This window comes from Ursus arctos, unplaced genomic scaffold (assembly GCF_023065955.2).
Source record: "Ursus arctos isolate Adak ecotype North America unplaced genomic scaffold, UrsArc2.0 scaffold_10, whole genome shotgun sequence".
NCBI lineage: Eukaryota > Metazoa > Chordata > Mammalia > Carnivora > Ursidae > Ursus > Ursus arctos.
The window spans coordinates 25,205,030-25,225,806 of record NW_026622764.1 but is presented as its reverse complement, the minus strand read 5'-3'; the positions used below and the strand labels follow the sequence as shown (position 1 = coordinate 25,225,806).

The 20,777-nt window shown below is 33.2% G+C and overlaps 1 non-coding gene across 1 annotated transcript; it reads left to right on the top strand.

Moving 5' to 3' along the window:
* Nucleotides 1-1,382: 1,382 nt before the first annotated feature.
* LOC113251569 (U6 spliceosomal RNA) lies at nucleotides 1,383-1,489 on the top strand. The gene has a single exon (XR_003314542.2). It is a non-coding gene; the product is annotated as a U6 spliceosomal RNA (small nuclear RNA).
* The last annotated feature ends 19,288 nt before the right edge of the window (nucleotides 1,490-20,777 follow it).

The following is a 20,777-nucleotide window of genomic DNA, read 5'->3' as shown; positions in this document are numbered from 1 at the left end:
ATAATAAAAATGAAAGCAGAAATAATGAAATGGAAAACAAGAAATAAATAGGGAAAATCTGCAAAACCAAATTGGCACTTTGAAGAGATCAATAAAGTCAATAAGTCTTGAACCAGGCTAACAAAAAAAAGAGAGAGAGAAGACACAGAGAAGACACAAGTTACTAGTATCACAAATGAAAAAGGGTGCATCACTCTACATTCCATTGACATTAAAAAGATAAAAAAAGACATATTGTGAACAATTTTATGCCTACAAGTCTGATAACCTAGGTGAAATCGATCAATTTCTTAAAAGGCACAAAGACATATTGTGAACAACTCTGTGCCTACAAATCTGATAACCTAGGTGAAATAGATCAATTTCTTTTTTTTTAAAGACTTTATTTTTTTTGACACAGAGAGATAGAGCAGAGGCAGGGAAAGCAGGAGAGGGAGAGCAGGCTTACTGCTGAACCGGGAGTCTGTTGCGGGACTGGATCCCAGGACACTGGGATCATGACCTGAGCTGAAGGCAGGGGCTTAACCAACTGAGCCACCCAGGGGCCCCGAAATAAATCAGTTTCTTAAAAGGCACAATCTGCCAAAACTCACACAAGAAGAGACAATTTGAATAGACCTACATCTGCTTAAATAGATTGTATCAGTGATTAAAAATCTTCCAGGACAGCACCAAGTAAAAACGGGTTCATTGGTGAATTCTACCAAACATTTTAGGAGGAAAATATCAATTCTCAACTATCTCTTCCAGAAGATTTAAGCAGAGGGAATACTTACAAACTAGTTCTATTAGAACAGCATTCGCCTATTACCCAAGCCAGACAAATATATTACAAGAAAACTACAGAGCAGTATTTCTTACAAAGGTAGATGCAAAAATTCTCAACAAAATATTAGCAAATTGAATCTGAGTATGTATAAATTACCCACTATGGTCATCTGATATCTCAGGTATATAGGCGGGTTCAACATTTGAAAATCAACTATGTAATCATCATATCAAGCTAAAAAGGAAAAATCATATGATTGTATCAATATAGGCTGAAAGGCATTTGACAGTATCCAACACTCACTCATGACAAACTCTCAGCAACTTATTAAAATATATGAATAACGCTTAAAACTCTACAATAAGAAAACAAACAATTTGATTACAGTTTGGCCAAAGAGTTTGGCAGACCTATCACCAAGTGGCAAATAAGTTCATGAAAAGATGCTCAATATCGTATGCTATCAGGAGAATGCAAATTAAAACAATAAGGTACCATTACACACTACATATATTAGAATGGCCAAAATCTGGAACAGTGTCAACACCAGTTGCTCACAAAGATATGGTGCAACAAGAACGCTCATTCATGGCTTTTAAGAATGCAAAATGGTGTGCTCGCTTCGGCAGCACATATACTAAAATTGGAACGATACAGAGAAGATTAGCATGGCCCCTGCGCAAGGATGACACGCAAATTCGTGAAGCGTTCCATATTTTTGCACAACTAATGAATCATCGAACTTTACATAAAAAACCAGGGATGTACTGTATGGTGACTAACATAATATAATAAAAAATCATTATAAAAAAAAAAAGAATGCAAAATGGTACGGCCACTCTGGAAGACCCTAAGGTGCTTTTTTACAAAGCTAAACATACTTTTATCACATAATCCAGCAATTGTACTACTTGGTATTTACTCAAAGGAGTTGAGACTTAGTCCATTCAAAAACCTGCATTTTTTAAATAGTGGCTTTATTCCTATTTGGCCAAGCTTGTAAGCAAGCAAGATATTCTTCACTGGGCCAGCAGATAAACTGTAGTGCATCCAGATAATGGAATATTCTTCCGTGCTAAAAAGAAATGAGCTATCAGGCCAGAAAAAAAACATAAAGGAAACTTAAATGCGTAATACTGAGTGAAAAAAGCCAATATGAAAAGATTACATTCTGTATGATTCCAACTATTATGTGACTTTCTGGAAAAGGCAGAACTATAGGGACAGTTAAAAGATCAGTGGTTGTCAGGGGTTAGGGAGAAGGGAGAAATGACTGGATGGGCCACAGAAGATTTTTGAATCAGTGAAAATGTTTTGTCATAATGATGAATGCATTTTATACATTTGTCCAAACTCGAGAAATGTGCAATACCAAAGTGAACCATTATTTAAACTATGGACTTTTGGTGATAATTATGGGACAATGTAGGTTTATCAGTTGTAACGAATGTACTATTCCAGTGGTGGATGCAGAAAATGGGGGAGAGAATGTATGTGTGGGAGTATATGAGACATTTTTGTACTTTCCCTTCAATTTTGTTGTGAACCTAAAAGTTCTCTAATAAAATAGGTGTTATTTTAAAAAGTATACTAATTAAAAAATTCATTTCATTTCATTACTCATTTCTGAAATATCTTTACTAAATATTCAGTCATTTTTGTACTTACATAATTACGATAAGGGTCTTCAGGGCAAGACAGTTTAAATTGCTTTCAATTTATTAAGGCCAATTAATGAACATAGAAGGAAAGCAATTAATCATAATTAGACTATTAGCAATTGTGACAAACAGTACAATTTACCTCAAATTATCAAGTAAAGGATAAAAAGAGAGAAGGGGGGAAAGAAAATAATCTAGGACTAATTAATGACAATCAGGATGACTTCTGTTAGTACAGTGATATATTAGCTAGGATATAATTTTATTACATAATAGAGAACAAAATTTGTAGCTTAAACAGAATTGAGTTTATTTTCTCCAATGTAATATCCTGGATTTAACCCGTGATAGGCCTTTTAAGGTGTTAAGAGATGTCCGGAGAGAAATGTGATCTAACACTCTGCCTCCTCCTGTCTTGGTTTTAGTGTGATGTCCACATCTGCATTTTACAATTTTACAAAATGGAACTATGTTAACCATATTCAAGGAACCTGGATAAGAAGGAGAGAGAGAGAGATTTTTATTTCCTTGTTGAAAGCAGCATGGAAATTGTATACATCATTTTTAATATAAATATATCTCATGTATTATTTGAACATACTTATGTTAAAATGTTGGAAGAATATGTTTGTTGTTTATCTGAAATTCTTGCGTTTTATTTGGCCACTGTACTCACATCCCATTAACCAGAATTTAGTAAAAAAATCACCTAGTTTTAAGGAAAACTAAGAGGTGTAAGGTTATCCCAGATGATCTTGCAGCAAAGCTAAAATGCAGGGGTTCTATGATTATAGATATTGAAAACACAAGTATAATTTTTCAAAGTGATATCCCCTAGGACTGATAATGGCCATTTGTAAATTCAGTTTTTCTGTAACAGACTTGAAGGAATTAGTGATAAATGAATGAATCCAGCTGGGAAAATATACCCACAATTGTTTCCAGTTTCCTATTTATAAACACCACTTGCCTCAAAATTTACAGGTTTTTAATCCCTTAACGCTATATGGGACCCAGATCTATGTCATGAAGTCCTCAAGGCTGACAGCCAATGATTTGGGGGCTATTTAAGTCTAGGGGGTTTAACAGGTTTATCTACTCTGTTATTATATTGGGCAAATGGAACACAAATGTTAGATCAGATATTTTAGTTTCTCCAAACTGAGGGCCTCAGAGGGGAGGGGGGTGGGGGAATGGGATAGACCGGTGATGGGTAGTAAGGAGGGCACATATTGCATGGTGCACTGGGTGTTATACGCAACTAATGAATCATCGAGCCTTACATCGGAAACCGGGGATGTACTGTATGGTGACTAACATAATATAATAAAAAAATCATTAAAAAAAAAAGATATTTTAGTTTCTCATCATACTTACTAAAATTTTAGTTCGTGAATCAACTTTGATAGATACTTTATGAGGAACCACAAACTCATCTACTTAAGGAGATCATAATATTAGTTTTAGCCATGCCAATATGAGGCTTAATCATAGAGAGATTAACACTCAAGTTCTTCTCCCCAAAGTCAGCCATGATAGCCCATCTCCCTCCTAAGGCTCAAAACTTTAGTTTTCCAATTCCGTTCTTCCTTTTGTGCCAAATTTCACTTCTGATTCTTCTTAAATTGTTGTAATTGTAATTATGACTGTTATTTTATCATTATTTTTTAAATGTATGACTTCTGGTCTACAGTAAATGTCACATTATTAAATTCATATTATTTGTTTCTGATATCAAATATTTTGTATTCCAGTTCTGTTATTTAACATATTTATTAATTCTCTTAATTAATTTTATTAATATCCACACACGCCTTTTGTATTTTTAAGAGAGAAATTTATTTTAAGACTATTGAACTGTACTAAGTTAAAGAAAAAGTCCTGGATAATACCAAAATATTTTTTTCTTCTTATTAAGATTATTCTATTGATTACCACTCCAGGTATAGGTCATTTAATTATTTGTTAGCCAGCCCTGTCTTTTCCATCTATCAAATCACTTAAAACATACAATTTATGTATTCATTTCTTGAGAAGTAACACTTATTTAAAATGACAGAATTGAGGGGCACTTGGGTGGCTCAGTTGGTTAAGCATCTGCCTTCCGCTCAGATCATGATCCTTGGTTCCTGGGATGGAGTCCCTTATCAGGCTCCCTGCTCACGGGCAGCCCGCTTCTCCCTTTCCCTTTGCCCCTCCCCCTGCTTGTGTGCTCTCTTTTGCTCTTGCACTCTCTCTCAAATAAATCAAAATCTTAAAAAATAAAAAAAATGACAGAATTGGCAACCCTACATTTTCTCACTTTTTATAACAGGGAAATGTATAACATGCTCAATGTGGCACATTTTCTATCTATAAAAATAATTTGTTTTCTATGATAAATATCACGAGTTAAAACAAGAAGTGTGGTTTCTGTGCTTTCTTTATCTGCCAAAGCTTAATCAAGATTGAGGTCTACATTTAGATTTGACCCCCAAAATTCTTCTTCCCCGAAGTCCTAGATTATCAAATAAAAAAGTATTTTGCCAAGATAACCATAGGAAGGACATTAGAAACACCATTTTGAGGCAGGTAGCAATGAATTTATGTTTTTGACAATGTCAGTCTTCAAGTACATTTGTAATATTTGATTTTGCTATATTTTTCATGTTCGTTAAGACAAATGGGACTGATATGGAAAGAAAATGTTATAGGCTTACATAAAGAATTAAATCATATAACCACAATATTGAGAGTACTAATACAAATTTTATGTCAAGATTTATGTATCTCATCAAGGAAACTTCCCTTTGTCTTTAATAGAATTGGGGAGTTATTCAAAAACAATAAGGAAAATGTAGTCTAAATCAGGCACTAACATACATATAATATTCTTTTTCTAACAGCCAAATTCTTAAACAACACATGGTTTAATTACTTCCTTTATTGTAATTTTAAAAAGTTTATAATAAGTAAAAAATATATACCTGTTCTTAAGATTAACTCTCTCTCTCTAAATATATATATACATGTAACCCACATATATGTATCTTTCAATCTAACCTGATTTTGTTAAAGTGATACCAATACTGAAATTTAGACTGAGCAGATTTTTCATTTCAAGTTCATCATGAGCAATTCTTCATTTTCTGTATTCATTTAATATCTTTTATAGAATCATGTATTGAATATGAGTTTGAGTACTGGCCTCAAGCATCTTGTTGAAATACAGTTCTTTAATCATATACTAAGAGCATTTGTATTATTATATTGTGTATTTCCAAGAAATGTCATTTCTAACATCAGGGAAACATTATGTAACCAAAGAGGGATTTCAGCCAATGCAGAGATGAAATATAACATCATAGAAAAAATTACTAGTAGTAAATATAGGATATCTTACATAGATAAATATGACCTAACTTGTATTTGGGGAATACAACTATTGAGAGCAAACCTTTAAAAGTTATATTACTTTTCTTATATTTTATTTATTAGAAACAAGTCACTATGCCTAGGCCACAGGGAGGAGAGGAAAAGAGAGATTACGAAGTGGCAACACACTTCTCAAAGTGAGGAATAGGTTTGTTATCTGCATGGTGTTGATGATTTCACACATGTCAAGGTCAAAACCTATTAAACTTTACTTAACTATACTTTAAGAATTTGCCAGTTACACCTCAGTACAGCTGGTTCACCAAAAGAAAAATGGAGAGAAAAAGAGACAGAGACACAGAGAAAGGGACTTCTCATTAATTCATCTTTTTCAAACCACATCCCCTGTGATATTGGTAAAAAAGCCTGTCCTGGCTTTTTCTTCTTTAGTTCTCTTTTACTTTGCTCTTTCTGAAATATTTTGTTATTGTTACAAACTGTTACTTAACCATGTTTAAACTGCTATATTTAAAGTTTTTGTTTGTATTTCATGGTATATAACTGAGGAGAATTTGACACAATATTAAATGCAAGAAAATAATTAAGAATAGACTGTCATTGAGGTGGATAGGTTTATAAGGTAAGGAGACAGATATTAAAAGTAAAATTTATTAAGCATTACGTAATTTATCTGTTTAAGACACTTTATTTTATATGTGAACATTTTTCCATTTTTCTTTCTTACATAACTTTACAGATGTTTTAATGCTGTTCTTACAAATGCTTTACAAATAGTTAAACCAAAACCCCTGCTTGAGGTAGCCAGGTTAATACTGATCTAATTTACTGCTGAAAAGTAGAGGAGTATAAAACTTAACATATTTTTTTGAAAACTTACACATCATTATAAATAACTTTAAATTGCCAGTTATTTATTCAATCCATATATTTTGTCAATTCCCTTTATATATTAATAAACTTTATAATATGGTTAGTAACCAATAAAGACTATTTCTGCCTTGATTTACAGATTTTTCTGTGAATAAGTCAATCCATTAAAAAATATAGTTTAGATGTTGGATAGAAAGCAGTGAAAAAAGATATAAGGCCTCTGCTTCCATAATACATATATTCTGGTTATAATTTTACATACCTAATATTTCATAGTTTTAAAAATATTTCGTATCTTCATTTACTCTTTGAATATCAATCTATTATTTTCATTATTGACATTGAGGATACTGTAAAATATAAAAAAATATTTCTGAATTCTGCTTCTAAAAATTCAGTAAAGCTGACTTCACATAACACTGAGTAAAAGAAAAATTGAGTCAATCTAATGCACAGTTACTATAAATTTTTTTTAAAAAATTATGAAAGTAGCAAAGTCTTTTACAATTCAGATGTATTATGAGAAAATGAAAATAAAGATGACAATAATATTCTTACAAACAACGAAATTATTCCAGAAAGGTGTACCTACAACGTAGATTAAATTAAACCTATTTCATAATGGGCTAAAAGTAAAAAATGAAGTAGTATAAGTGAGAATATAATAATGCCCTAAAGATAATGCCTTAAAACATAGAGATAAATAGATGAGAATTAAAAATAAACAGTAAAAGAAATGAAACTAGAAAGTGACTAATATTAGAGGCAAATAAAATCAAACACATGAATAATAGGAGTTCCTGAAGAGAAACACTAAAGAAAGTGAAATGGAGTAAACAAAAATGAAGAAACATGCAAACCTAAAGTCTACATTTAAGAACATATTGCTAAGATAAAAAGAAGCAAATGACAAAAAAACAGACTTGTAATCATATTTTGAAAGTCCATGCTGTGTGACAAAGTATATTCACCTAGAATGATCAACACTAGACATCTTCTAGTAAAATTACTTTACTTTAAAAAAGAAAACATAATTAGTTGCACAGCTAGAGAAAAAAAAACCTACCTTGTTTATAAGGAGAATAGTTTTTATCAGATATTTTAATAGCAATAATTTATGCCAGAATGGCATAACATTTTTAAGATATTTACGGACAAAAGTGTGAGCCAAGTAGTTTATATCCAGCAAAACTGAATATCAAACATAATGGTCATAGACAAAATGTTATCAATGTGCAAGAACTCAATAAATATTTCCTCATGTGTCATTTCTGAAGAATTTACTAGAGAATGAGTTCAGATAACCAAAATGATCAGAAAGACACCTAAATAAGGTGATGAAGACCATTAAATTTAGTTTCCTATAGAACCAAGACAGTACATTACAAGGGAGATAATCTAGTATATTATGGGCATATATTTTGCCAGGATAGCTATAATACAACTATATCAAACTGAGAGAGGGAAGCAGATGCAAAAAAAAAAAAATCTCTAAAACTCTAATAATTGTATCAGTAGTGGTATTAATATAGTATTTTACACACATATACTTTTATTAGCTCTTAGCATCTATATATGATAAATGTAATTACATGTACTTATTATGTATATAAAACATTAATATAAATATTTGTTAGCTTTTCCTGAAAGATCTGAAAATCTTTCAGAAAGAAAAATCTGAAAAAGATCTAGAAGCAGTGATCAATCCAGTAATATTCAGCATCTTTAACACCCAGATTGTAGTCTAGAAATACCATTTCTCATTTTCAGAAACCAGAGCTTCTTGAAGAAATGGTTGATTGAGGGATACCTGGGTGGCTCAGTTGGTTAAGTGTCCGCCTTCAGCTCAGGTCATGATCCCAGGGTCTTTGGATCCAGTCCTGCATCAGGCTACTTGCTCAGTGGGGAGCCTGCTTCTCCTTCTTCTTCCCCTCCTGCCTGTGCTCTCTCTCTCTCTCTCTGACAAATGGGGGGGGGGGGAGAAATGGCTGATTGAGTATGTGAGGCAGAAGATATATTATTCTGGAATATCTTTCACACTAGACTAGCATGAAATTATTAAAGACTGTGAGGGTCAAAGACAAAGGATTCAGTGTGAACAGGCTTCTACTGGCATAAGATGGAGTGATTTGAGCTTCAAAAAAGTAATTTTTTATTGCAACAAAGCCAACTAAAATTGGTTATATTCATGAGTTCCTAAAGATAAAATAGAAAATAATGTCATTTTCAGAGGACGGTAGAAAACCACTCACTATGTAGTAAATAAAACAAAAGAATCAAGCGTTTTTCCAGATTTCCCTAGGTCTGCTCCAACCCTGGATTGCTAAATAAAGGATGAGGGCAATGTCCTTATATAAAGACATTTCAAAAGATAAATGAAAAATAATGATAAAATTAGAATATCACCATTTTTGCAAGTTCCATAAAATAATAGCTTATAGGAGTTAAGCCTTAATGGCTGTGGACATCTAAACAAGAGAGACAGCCAGACATCATGTATCATTATATACTTACTGACACTGTCTATAGTCTTGCTAGAGGGGTTGAACTAGAGTGATCTATCTCTTTATATAGTTGCCAAGTTGCAGGAAATCTAGAGTGCAGAGATTCATGTAGAACTGCACCAAGATTATTCATTATCAAAACCCGGAGTTTGGAAAACTGTACAGGTCAAACAAAATAGCCAAGTTTCTCCAAAGATAAATTTTAAGAGAATAGAAAAGTTAAAAGGAAAACCTATAAATTAAAAAAAGAGATAAAGTTATATTAAATTTTCTAAATGAGTAAGACTAAACTCTAATGTCAAGAGAAGCACATTTGTGTGATAATGTTATTTAAAATGCAAAGAAATGAAAACTATAAAGTGCAGATAATGGTTAGTTACTAGAGGAGGGAATGGTCTGTGATTGGCATGTCTCATAAGGAAAGGCCTCTGAAGTGGCTGCCAATGTTTTTTTTTTCCTTAACTTAGTGAGAGTTGACTTATAATACTTGATTAAGCTATATATTTAAATTGTTTGATTTTATTTCATAATAAATATATATACATATATACATATTTAAGATTTATTTATTTATGAGAGAGAGAAAGAGATAGAATGTGCATGGGGAGGGACAGAGGGAGAGGGAGAGGAGCAGACTCCGCTAAGCGTGGAGCTCTATGTGGGGCTCAATCTCAGGACCCTGAAATCATGACCTGAGCTGAAATCAAGAGTTGGATGAGTAACTGACTGAGCCACCCAGGTAGTCAGTAAAAAAAATACCTTTTTTTTTAAAGTTATTTTGGAATTTAGGGCTGAAAAACATGAAAATTAATTCTATTTGATTCATTAAAAGGGATTTACACTACAAATAGAAAACTGGGGAATAATGAGAAGTACTAAAAGCAGAGTTCTGGCATAGTTGGTGAGAAAATCATATCAGGAAAATATTAACTCAGATGAAATTAATGGAAAGAGTTATATAATTCATTAGTATGCATACATTTCTAAGTTCATGTGTACATCATTGTATTTTTATATATAAAGTGGGCCACAGGAAAAATAAAGTGGGCCCCCCCCCCCAAAAAAAAGAAAACAAAGAAGAAGAACACATATTGCACCTGGAATAAGCACGTTTTTTAAATTAGCATTTCTTTTTTTTTTTTTTTAATATTTTTTTTCTGACAGAGAGACAGCCAGCAAGAGAGGGAACACAGGTGTGGGGCGTGGGAAAGGAAGAAGCAGGCTCCCAGCGGAGGAGCCTGATGTGGGGCTCGATTCCAGGACTCTGGGGTCATGCCCTGAGCCCAAGGCAGACGCTTGACTGAGCCACCCAGGCACCCCTAATTAGCATATCTTAAACTTAAGAAAAAAAGCAACACTTCGCTAATATGATTAATGGGAATTATTTGAGTATTGACTTTTCTTAACATGCTAGAGAGGATGTGGGTAAGATAATCTTGTTTTGAATCTATTTATTTATTTATTTATTTATTTATTTATTTATTTATTTATGGATGAAAGCTAAGACTCTCAAATGCAACAGTATGGATTCCATGATGCCCATTGGGGATATTCTCCTAGTTTTCTTTTGTATGCCAATTAGTTTATGCTGAATCCATACCCCAACCAGGGGTTTATGAATTTTCAAATTATTCTCCCAGAAACCTGTACCTTCTCACTAACAGAGTTTTGAATTGTATTTTTTATTAGATTTATGGTATTTGCAATCTATTTATTTTCTCTGAAGAATATTTACATTGTCTCTACTGTTATTTCCTATTAGAACTTTGGTGATTTTTTAAGTTCAGCTTGAGCATGGAATGCCAAAAACATGTTTTTATTCAGAAAGTGTCTAAAAAGAAAGATAAATATCTAAGATAAAAATCTACATCTCACAGTTGCACCATATGTTAAGGACATTGTTAAATAATCAACATTCAACCAAATAAATTTTAAAGATCTAATTGGTTTTATTGAGTGATTCATGAATCAGACAGCATTCCATCTAGCAATACAAAAAAGCTTCAAAAAGCTGTAGAAAGGGAATAATTTTTAAAAGCAGAACTGGGGTGGGGTGCCTGGGTGGCACAGAGGTTAAGCGTCTGCCTTCGGCTCAGGGCGTGATCCCGGCGTTATGGGATCGAGTCCCACATCAGGCTCCTCCACTATGAGCCTGCTTCTTCCTCTCCCACTCCCCCTGCTTGTGTTCCCTCTCTCGCTGGCTGTGTCTATCTCTGTCAAATAAATAAATAAAATGTTTAAAAAAAAATAAAAATAAAAAAAAATAAAAGCAGAACTGGGAAGACACTAATGAAAAAAGGATTTTTGGGGTGAGATTACCTTTCTTTGAGAGACAAAAACTTATTGAGGTTAACATAATCTTCCATTTGGAATTTTAGCTTTTAAATCTTGGTGGATTTAGCCTAAGTGACTCCATTCTGGATTTATTGTTTCTTTTTAACAGAAATAAAATGAGAAATACAGTTGACAGGGAAAAACATTCCACAATACAGGCTATTTAATGGAAGACTAAGATGAATAAATTGATAAAATGGCACTACTTTGAGATGTTGAAGAAAAAATTGAGAAAGCTTGTTAAACAGTAAAGCTTTGATCCTAAGAATATCTTGTATTAAGAGTGTAAATATTGATCAGTATTAAAATAAATAAATAGATTTCTCTTTTCTTGTTCAGATATCACCAGTAGTATAAGAAATACCAATTAGATATTTAAGAAATTATTAAAACTCAAGTAGATATCTCATTTGCATATAAATAAAAGAAGTATCACTTGCATCTAAGACATATCAGTGTGTGGGAGATTGGTCTCTTCTCATAATTTATTTCTACTGTTTATTCAATCCATTTTATTGGACCCAGATATTTCATACCTTCTAGCATGAGCCTTTAAAGTGCAAAGACAAGAAGGACTATAGCAATTTAAATTTGTTGCTCAGACATTCTCTCATTTACCTTTATTCTGGCAGGTCTGCACTCAAGCCTAGAAATGGTGGCTTTAGATTGAAAGTTTTGTTAGCTTCCTTTAATTGAAATCTATCAGCAGGATAGATCAAACTAATAGTAATTATTTTATTAATTGAACATTTAGTCTCACTTCCAGATTATTAAATATATTTTTTACAGAAATATGTGTTATAGCATCATAAAGTGGGCTATTGAATTCAAGGGATGAAATTTAATATCTCAGCGTGCCTATGGCTGATTATATAAATTCATACTAAGGAGACCATATAGTTTTTCTATTGCAGTTGTAACAAATTACCACAAATTTAGTGTTCGAAACAACACAAACTTGTTCTCTTATAGTTCTGGAGGTCAGAACTACTCCTTCTGCAGACTGTTCAGAGTGAATCATATTTTGTGTCATTTCTAGCTTCTAGAGGCCAGCTGCATTCTATGGCTTGTAGTTTTTCCTCCATCTTCAAAGCCGGCAGTGTAGTATCTTTCAGTTTCTCTTTCTTTCTGCTTCCATTGGTAAATCACCTATTCTCGGACTTTCATGCTCTTGCCTCCCTCTTACAACTACCCTTATGATTACACTGGGCCCACGCAGATAATTCAGGGTAATTACCCCATTAAATATCCTTAACTTAGGTGTATAAAGTTTTGTTTTCTATGTAAGACAATATATTCATATAATATAATCCCCAGTTCTTGGGGGATAAAGATTTAGACATCTTAAAGAGGCCACTTCAATGAATGTCCCTATAAAAGTTCACTAAATACTTAAGTATTCTGGGTAGTAAAACATACCATGTCTCTAAGCTGGGAATGGTTAAGCATGGCCTATAATGATCTAGAGACTGGGTTTTTATCTATATCCAGGATGAAAGGAAACTCTGTCACTCCAGCTGAATGACCTTGAGTGAGTAACTTAGTCCTTAGCATATTCCAACTTTTTTAGCTAGAAAATACTAGTTTTCCCATTATAACTAAAATGGAGGCATATAGAAATAAATTACCTTTCCCAGGATTGTGCAAGCTTTCCAGCCTCAAAACCCAATTGAGTGGAAACATGAAGCTTTGGAAAGAGGAGAAAGAAGTTAGAGTGAAGAAAGTAGATTGTCACTAATTGCGTAAACTATAATACAGGTGTGTTGGGTTATAAAAGAACGTTTTCAGGAAAAATGTCAAACTTATAGAGACTTAAATAAGTGGGCTAACAGTCATATTTTATGTTCCTATAGAAAATACTTCCTATAGAGAGTACTTCAGAGAGTAGCTTAATTCAAGTTGATAGCAAGCTACATAATGAGGAAGGAATGTAAAAAGCAAAACTAAATAAAAATACTCCATCTAGATAAATTAGCTAGTAAAAATGTATTTACACACAAAAAGTATTCCATAAAACAACAACAAAAAATTGCCTAGTAATATATTAAAATGTCAAAAACCTTGTATCTTAAAAAATCCATGAAAATAAAAGTTCATATAATATAATCTTCAGCCATAATCACATTTAAAAAAATGTTTAACCCCTGTGAATATGAATTATAAAATATAATATGAAACTAAAGTTTCCTAAAAGTCCTGTTTTATAATATCAGTATTCAGATTAATGGATGTTTAATATCAAGCTTAAAACAAAAAACTGTGTGAAAGTTTAAAGCCTTTATTATTTTAGTTATGCCATATTTTATTGCAAATTAAACTGAACTTTTCAAAATACTAATTCACCTTGAATTTAAAAATTACTGGCACTATTGAAGTGACTATATTTATCTGTATCTGATCTCTTGTCCCTGAGACCAAATCTCTGTGCAGTGGGAGGAAGAATTAGTCTAATTAAGAAATGTTTGCTGATCCAATAATCAAATAGGAATTCCTGGTAAAAACTTAGTCTCTGCTTGGGTGACTGAGCTAAACATGTTTCTTCAGAGACCTATTACCTTTTCCTCTTTCTAGCCAAGGCAGAATCTAGTATGAAGTTGAATTTCAGATAATTTTGTGATGGGGAGAGTAGGGAAATGTGAAGAAGGTTGAATACTTGAATTAACATGATATTCTCTCATCCTCTCTGAAGTATGTTTTGATGTGAATTATTAGATTGTACCACTGGGTGCTAATTGCTTACAGTTAATGATCCTAACTACTTTCAGGGGTTTCATGATTGTGGTCATTTGCTATCAGTTTCAAAGCTCCTAAATGCTAAAGCCACTTCTTTTCCAATGCCAACATCATCTGGTCCATTGACAACCTAAGATGTGAAAAGAGGTGTGTAGTCCTCAAACAATTACCAGGCTTGCAGGAAATTTTTGGTGACTTGATCAGCCTTGGCACAACAGGAGTTTCCCCATCCACTCCTGTTCTTCTCTAGCACTTCTGCCTGTGCCTCTCTATCAGTGTCCTGCACGTGCTGGGTGTGGTTGAATGCAGGGCCACTCCCAGAAGCACACATGATCTTATTAATCAATCAGAGATGCCTGATATTATGTATTATAGCAACACACTTTTAAAAAATGGACTTAATTTCTCCATAATTGCCTCTTTGGAAGTGATCTTATATTAATGATTCATTCTTTGACATAATTATGAATAAAAATACTTGATATTTTACATTTTTGATGTTTTTATTTTCCCCATTCAAAGACACATCAAAAGATCAGGAGAAGCCCATATTAACTCTGATAATGAAGACAAGGAAGTAGGCTTTGCAAATTGATAAGAACTGCTGGGAAAAAATAATACCTCTCTGCAAGTAAAAAGGAAATCAAGTAGAATGAGATAGTGAGGCTGTTTGAGCAACACTGGGATCACTGACATTGCATAAAAAGAATGGAAAGAGGAGAAACAAAGTCACTTTTGTCCACTTGGAGTCAATCTACTTACTCATAAGTTAAAATTTCAGCAAATTGCAATCTAACTTTGGTTCAAGACAATGCCCTGATTCCCTGATTCCCTGAAAAGAGCTTCTGACACACACTAGGAGACAGAGAAGAGGGCGAGAATGAAGCACTACTGAAAGAACTCATTTCCTGAAAACACACACAGATTGCTTGTTTTTCAGTGATGGGAATAATCATACAAAAATGAAGGAAACAAAAACTCAGAATCAGAAATGGCTATAGTTGGAAACCTGGGAGAGGGAGAAAGTGCAATTTACAGAAGTGTTGATGGAAAAGGGATTAAGAGAAGTATTAAAATACAAAGTACAGGTATAAATGAACAATTTTAAAATAATAATATCCATAAATAACTATAGATATAAAGCATATATCTGTGAAGAGAAAAGTAAAACTAAATGAATACAGATGGTGACATCAACTTGCCAGCATACCTGATTCCTTACATTAATGTCAGGTGAAACATGGCAAGTGGAAGCGTGAGAAAACATTTTCAATACTGAAATATAGTTCTCTTAACAAACCATTTCATAGTTATTTTTATATTGTTAATATTGCATGGTTTGCATGTTAAATATAGACGGGGCATTGATGAATGTCTCAAAGATGAGTAAGATAAGGGCACTTGATTTGAAGGAATTTATAATGTAGTGAGATATACAAATGAATAGTGTGTTTATCTATCATTTACCTACCATAAAACAAAAAATAGGAAGATAAAAATAAAGGTGCTTAAATACATCTAAAAGGAAAAGTTTATTGTGACTCACATCTTAGCATTTACCCAACAAGGATTGCAACATATCTGACATGGAGTCAGAAATCTCTGAGAACTTGTATTAAAATTAAATTAAAACCTCCAAAATGGAACTGTCCTTAAAAATCCTGTTTTGCGAAACTGAAATCGGTTTTTAATTTATACTTGCTAGGTTTTAATCTATCTCTTAGTAAAAAAGATAAAAATCTAATGTTATGCAACGTGCTGTCTTTTGAAAATCAAACATTTCCAGCTATTTTATCACGTTCCACATATTTTCCTTGTAACTCCTAGATTATAAGCATCCTTGAGTTGGTTAAGATATCTACCTATTTATTCTTTCTTCCTTCCCTCCCTCCCTCTTTCCCTTCCTTCCCTTCTTCCCTCTTTTGCTCGCTCCTTCCTTCCTTCCTTCCTTCCTTCCTTCCTTCCTTCCTTCCTTCCTTCCTTCCTTCCTTCCTTCCAGCTTTACCCTCTATTCCCTCTTTATTCCTTCCTCCACTCTATTTTTAAAAAAATTAATAGACTTTATATTTAAGGCTGTTTTAGGTTTACAGAAAAATGAGCAGAAAATACAGAGTTCTTGTATCCCTCCTCAATCCCTGAGCCCCCTCTCATTTCTCCTATTTTTAACTTCTTGCGTTCGTGTGGTAAATTGGTTACATTTGATAAGCCAATAATGGTACATTTACTACAGCCCATAGTTTGCATTACTATTCACTTTTTGTGTTGTACATTTTAGGGATTTTGACAAATGTATGATGTCATGTAACCGTCATTTCTCTCTCCCCCTTTTCGAAAATTCTTCCTCTTTTTTAATTCCTTCAACTGTTGACTGAGAACTCTGCCTTTCCCAAAATACACATATTAATTGTAAATAAAATTGTGTTAGACAAAGTCTGTACCAAACTATCTCAAATGTTCATGTAAGAGAGAAACAGAGAACAGAGAAAATTCCATATTGCAAAGTAAAAAGCTTTTGCCATGGAAACACAATAAAGGCAGGCAACTTACTCTTTTTGGTCAGCTCAAAAAGTTAATGATTCATAAATTTGAAAGATTAGGCCATATGCTAGAAAGTACAAATATTAGTTATTGCTCACCAGGGGGGATGTTTGTTCCTGAGAGGAGAGGCAGGAGCTGTGCCTGGAGAGATATGCTGAGGTCTGGTAAAGAAAGGTATTAAATGCCATGTACAACGTTAGAAAATTGGCCAAAGTTAACACTGCTTAAGGCAATTGGCTGGTGATTTGAGAAAGAAAAATAAATGTTAGGTGGTTATAAATGTCAAAGAAAAGAAGGAGGGGGTGTTTTGCCAAATCTTAAAAAAGCAGATTTCAAACTAAAGCATAACAACACACAAACGTTTTTGAAAATTTAATAAATTTAGACAAAATGTGTGTAGAATTCAGTTGAAGTGCCTGATTTTTTATATAAAACTTGAGAATTCTGACACATCCACTGTGAATGTCACATTTCTATTAACATAGCAATATCACATTCTGCTATGTTAATAAGAATCTTATGAACAATTAGCATTATATAGACACTCTCTATTAAAATTTATAAGATAATATGTGTAACGACCTTTTCAAGTAAACCTATATCCTTGTAGTTCATGGCAGTTTGGGGGGAATTTCTATTCACTTGCCTCAGATTTACACATGGAAATTTTTGTTCCAATCAGCCCCTTGTTTTTTGCACTTTATATTAAATCTTTCCTACTTGACCTGATTGGTGTGTGTCGTGTATTGTTTCACACCCTCTGGGTGGACCCAATCTAATAAATAGCTAAAAACAATGAAAATATATTTCTCTTTTGTTTTTCCTCTCCTCCACTGTACTTTTAAGAAAACTGCAAAATATACCCAGTCTTCTACACCAGTGTTTTTCTAAGAAGGGCTATTTCAAGCTTCAGGATGAAGGTGGATATTGAGATGTTCAAATATGGAACCACTTTCTCCAATTAGCCTATGAAGCATGGCAGAATATGCTACTCCCAAATATGCCTGTTTGGCATAAGGATTATTTTAAGAAAAAGGCACTTGAGAATCATCAGGTGCAGGAAGGTCACTATAATTTTCCTTTTCTGTCTGATAACAAGAGATAAAGACTCCATGTGAAAGAAGACCTCCCTGTACCAAGAGAAAAGAAAAATTCTTTGACAGGAAGGCAGATACAAGAGAAAATTCCGTACAAATAGACCTCTTTAAAATACTTCTTGCATTAGTCTCCCCACATAGATAAGTTACTTTTCCATAACTGCCCCTCTTTGTTCAACCTAGTATAAAAGCATCCAGACTTTGCCACTTCCTTAGATCTTCATCTCCTTATGAGAGCTCTTGTATCACATAGAATTTGCATGTGTTCTCCTGTTAATCTTTCAAATGTCAATTTAATTCTCAGGCCCAGTGAAAAACCCAAGAAGGGTATAGGGAAGACCTTGACTCCCTTGACTCTCAGTACAAGGCAGTCATTTACATTTCTATTTGCTTCACCCACTATCTCTCTACTCTTTGTGACTAGGGGGAAAAACAAAGGATTGTTACTCATTGCATCTCTATAACATAAAATTTTGGTGTGCTAATATAAATTTCTCTTTTAGGAATTTTTAGAAAGAATACCCTATGTTAGAATCTTTAATGTATTCTTTAATTTCTATAGTTTCATTCAATTAACTGTTGACCTTGAAATTATTTAGATGGGATAGTGGAATATATGAACATATATTTATGTAGACAGAACTCAACTAGTTATATTCACTTTGCCCCTTAAAACTAGTATAGTTGAAATTAAATGTAGGGTGACAAGAAGTCCTATCAAAATGAGAAACTAAATTTATATTTAGGGTATGGCTTTATGATATATTTTATTGTAGTGATACAGATATAACTTCAGATCCAGACAGATCCTTGGTAAATATTCAGAAGTCAACTAGATGTAATTTTAATACCAGTAGGAGTTGTGACCTATAATAATAGAAAATGGCAGAGAGAGAGAGGCAGGGGTGGAGGGAGAAAATGTTTAATAAATCATAAAGTAGAAACAAGTTGCTGCAGAATTGTGTAAGGGTGTAAAATCTGATGGAATTGTACCGAAGTGTTACTAGGGCCAAATAAGAAACTTTTGGTTTTAACACTAGTAAATATAAAATCTGTCCAGATGATGTAAAATCTGATGGAATTGTACCAAAGCGTACTTGGGCCAAATAGGAAACTTTAGATTTTAACACTAGTAAACATAAAATCTGTCTAGATGATAAAGTCTGGTAAATAATGTTTTAATATGTGTGCAGGTGTGGGGAGAAATTCAGACATGTTTATCTCTCTAGCTCAAATATAAGACTGATACTAATATGACTTGAACATATGATTATGAGCAGTAAGACCACAATCATGGTCCCAGTTTAACTGACAGCAATTAAAATTGAGTCATTCTATGTCTGTGTGTATGAAAGTTATTGCCCTTAACAAAAATTATCTCCAAGTAACCTTAGTAACTTGAGCTGTTAACATCAGTTCACTTTTGTTAATTCCAATTTACTTAGAATATTATAATTATATCATTGACGTTAAGAGTTTTTTTTATCCCTGGGAAGGTTTAGAATAAAATATAGAGGTGATGATGTAAATCGTGTACACATTAATGATATCTTTTTGGTTAGGGATAATATCTGTATTTGGAATAAAAATGTAATGATTAAAATAATTACCTATCTTAGAGACTCGGAAAATTTACTTTGGTAGTTCTATTTAAAATGTGTTACTGAGTGATAGATTTTACACTTCAGATTATTTTACACTTCATATTTTATTTAAAAGTTCTACAAAGGAGCACGTGGGTGGCTCAGTTGGTTAAGTGGTCTACTCTTTTTGTTTTGTTTTTGTTTTGTGGTATAATGTCTTTATTTTTTTTAATTTAAATTTAATTGGCCAACATATAGTACATCATTAGTTTCAGATGTAGAGTTCCATAATTCATCAGTTGCGTATAATACCCAGTGTTCATCACATCGTGTGCGCTCCTTAATGCCCATCACCCAAACATCAGAGAGAAGCATCCTACTCTTGATTGTGGCTCAGGTCATGATCTTGGGATCCTGAGATCAAGCCTGCACCCAGGTCCAAGCTAATGTGGAGCCTGCTTAAGATTCTTTCTCTCCCTCTCCACCCCCCTCCCTACCCCCTCAAGCTCTCCCTTGATCTCTCTCTCAAAAAAATTTTTTTTTTCTATGAAAATTTTACTCTCTGTAAGCAACAAAGGAATGTTGAGGACAACTTGATTCTATTTATAAATTTACCATATTAAATTTAATTATGGATTAAATAATTAGAATTAAAGTACCAGTGACTGAGATTTTAGGAGAATTTTATGTTGATTAAAATAAATAAAAAATCCCAAGTACCTGTGTCTATCAGAGTAAATTGTAGTACTTTATTTACTCTTTTAGAGGGTATCTTGTGATTTTTTTTTCTTTCTTTTCCTTTGAAATTATATTTTGTTAGGCTGAGGTCTTTAATTTGTCTCCTTAGAGAAGTCACTGAAACTATCAGAACACCAATTACATCATCTATAAAATGAGACTCTTAGATAATTTTTAAATGACTTTGCGTTTAATGTCAGAAACAAACAAAAATGTGAAGACTATAATCCAAAGAATTAAATCTGTTAAGGGACGATTTAAAAAATGGTAAAATCATATTCTCAAACATGGCTAAGGAGAGATTGCTTCCTGCAGAGAGACAAGAAGTGAATGAGAAGTCGTGCAATGCTGAGGGTCCTCAGAGTCCCCACCCAACCAGAGAGGAGAGACCCCACTGAGCATCATGGTCATTCAATTAAGACCAAAACAAGGCCACTCTTATCTTTTTGGAGTTTGAAGTAATGTTAGTGTTTGATATACTTTTCAAAGATGAATTCAGACTGCTCCTTTATCAGTTGGACTGTGATTGATTCACCTTTTCATTCAGTAAGATAGCTAAATTTTCCCAGACTTTA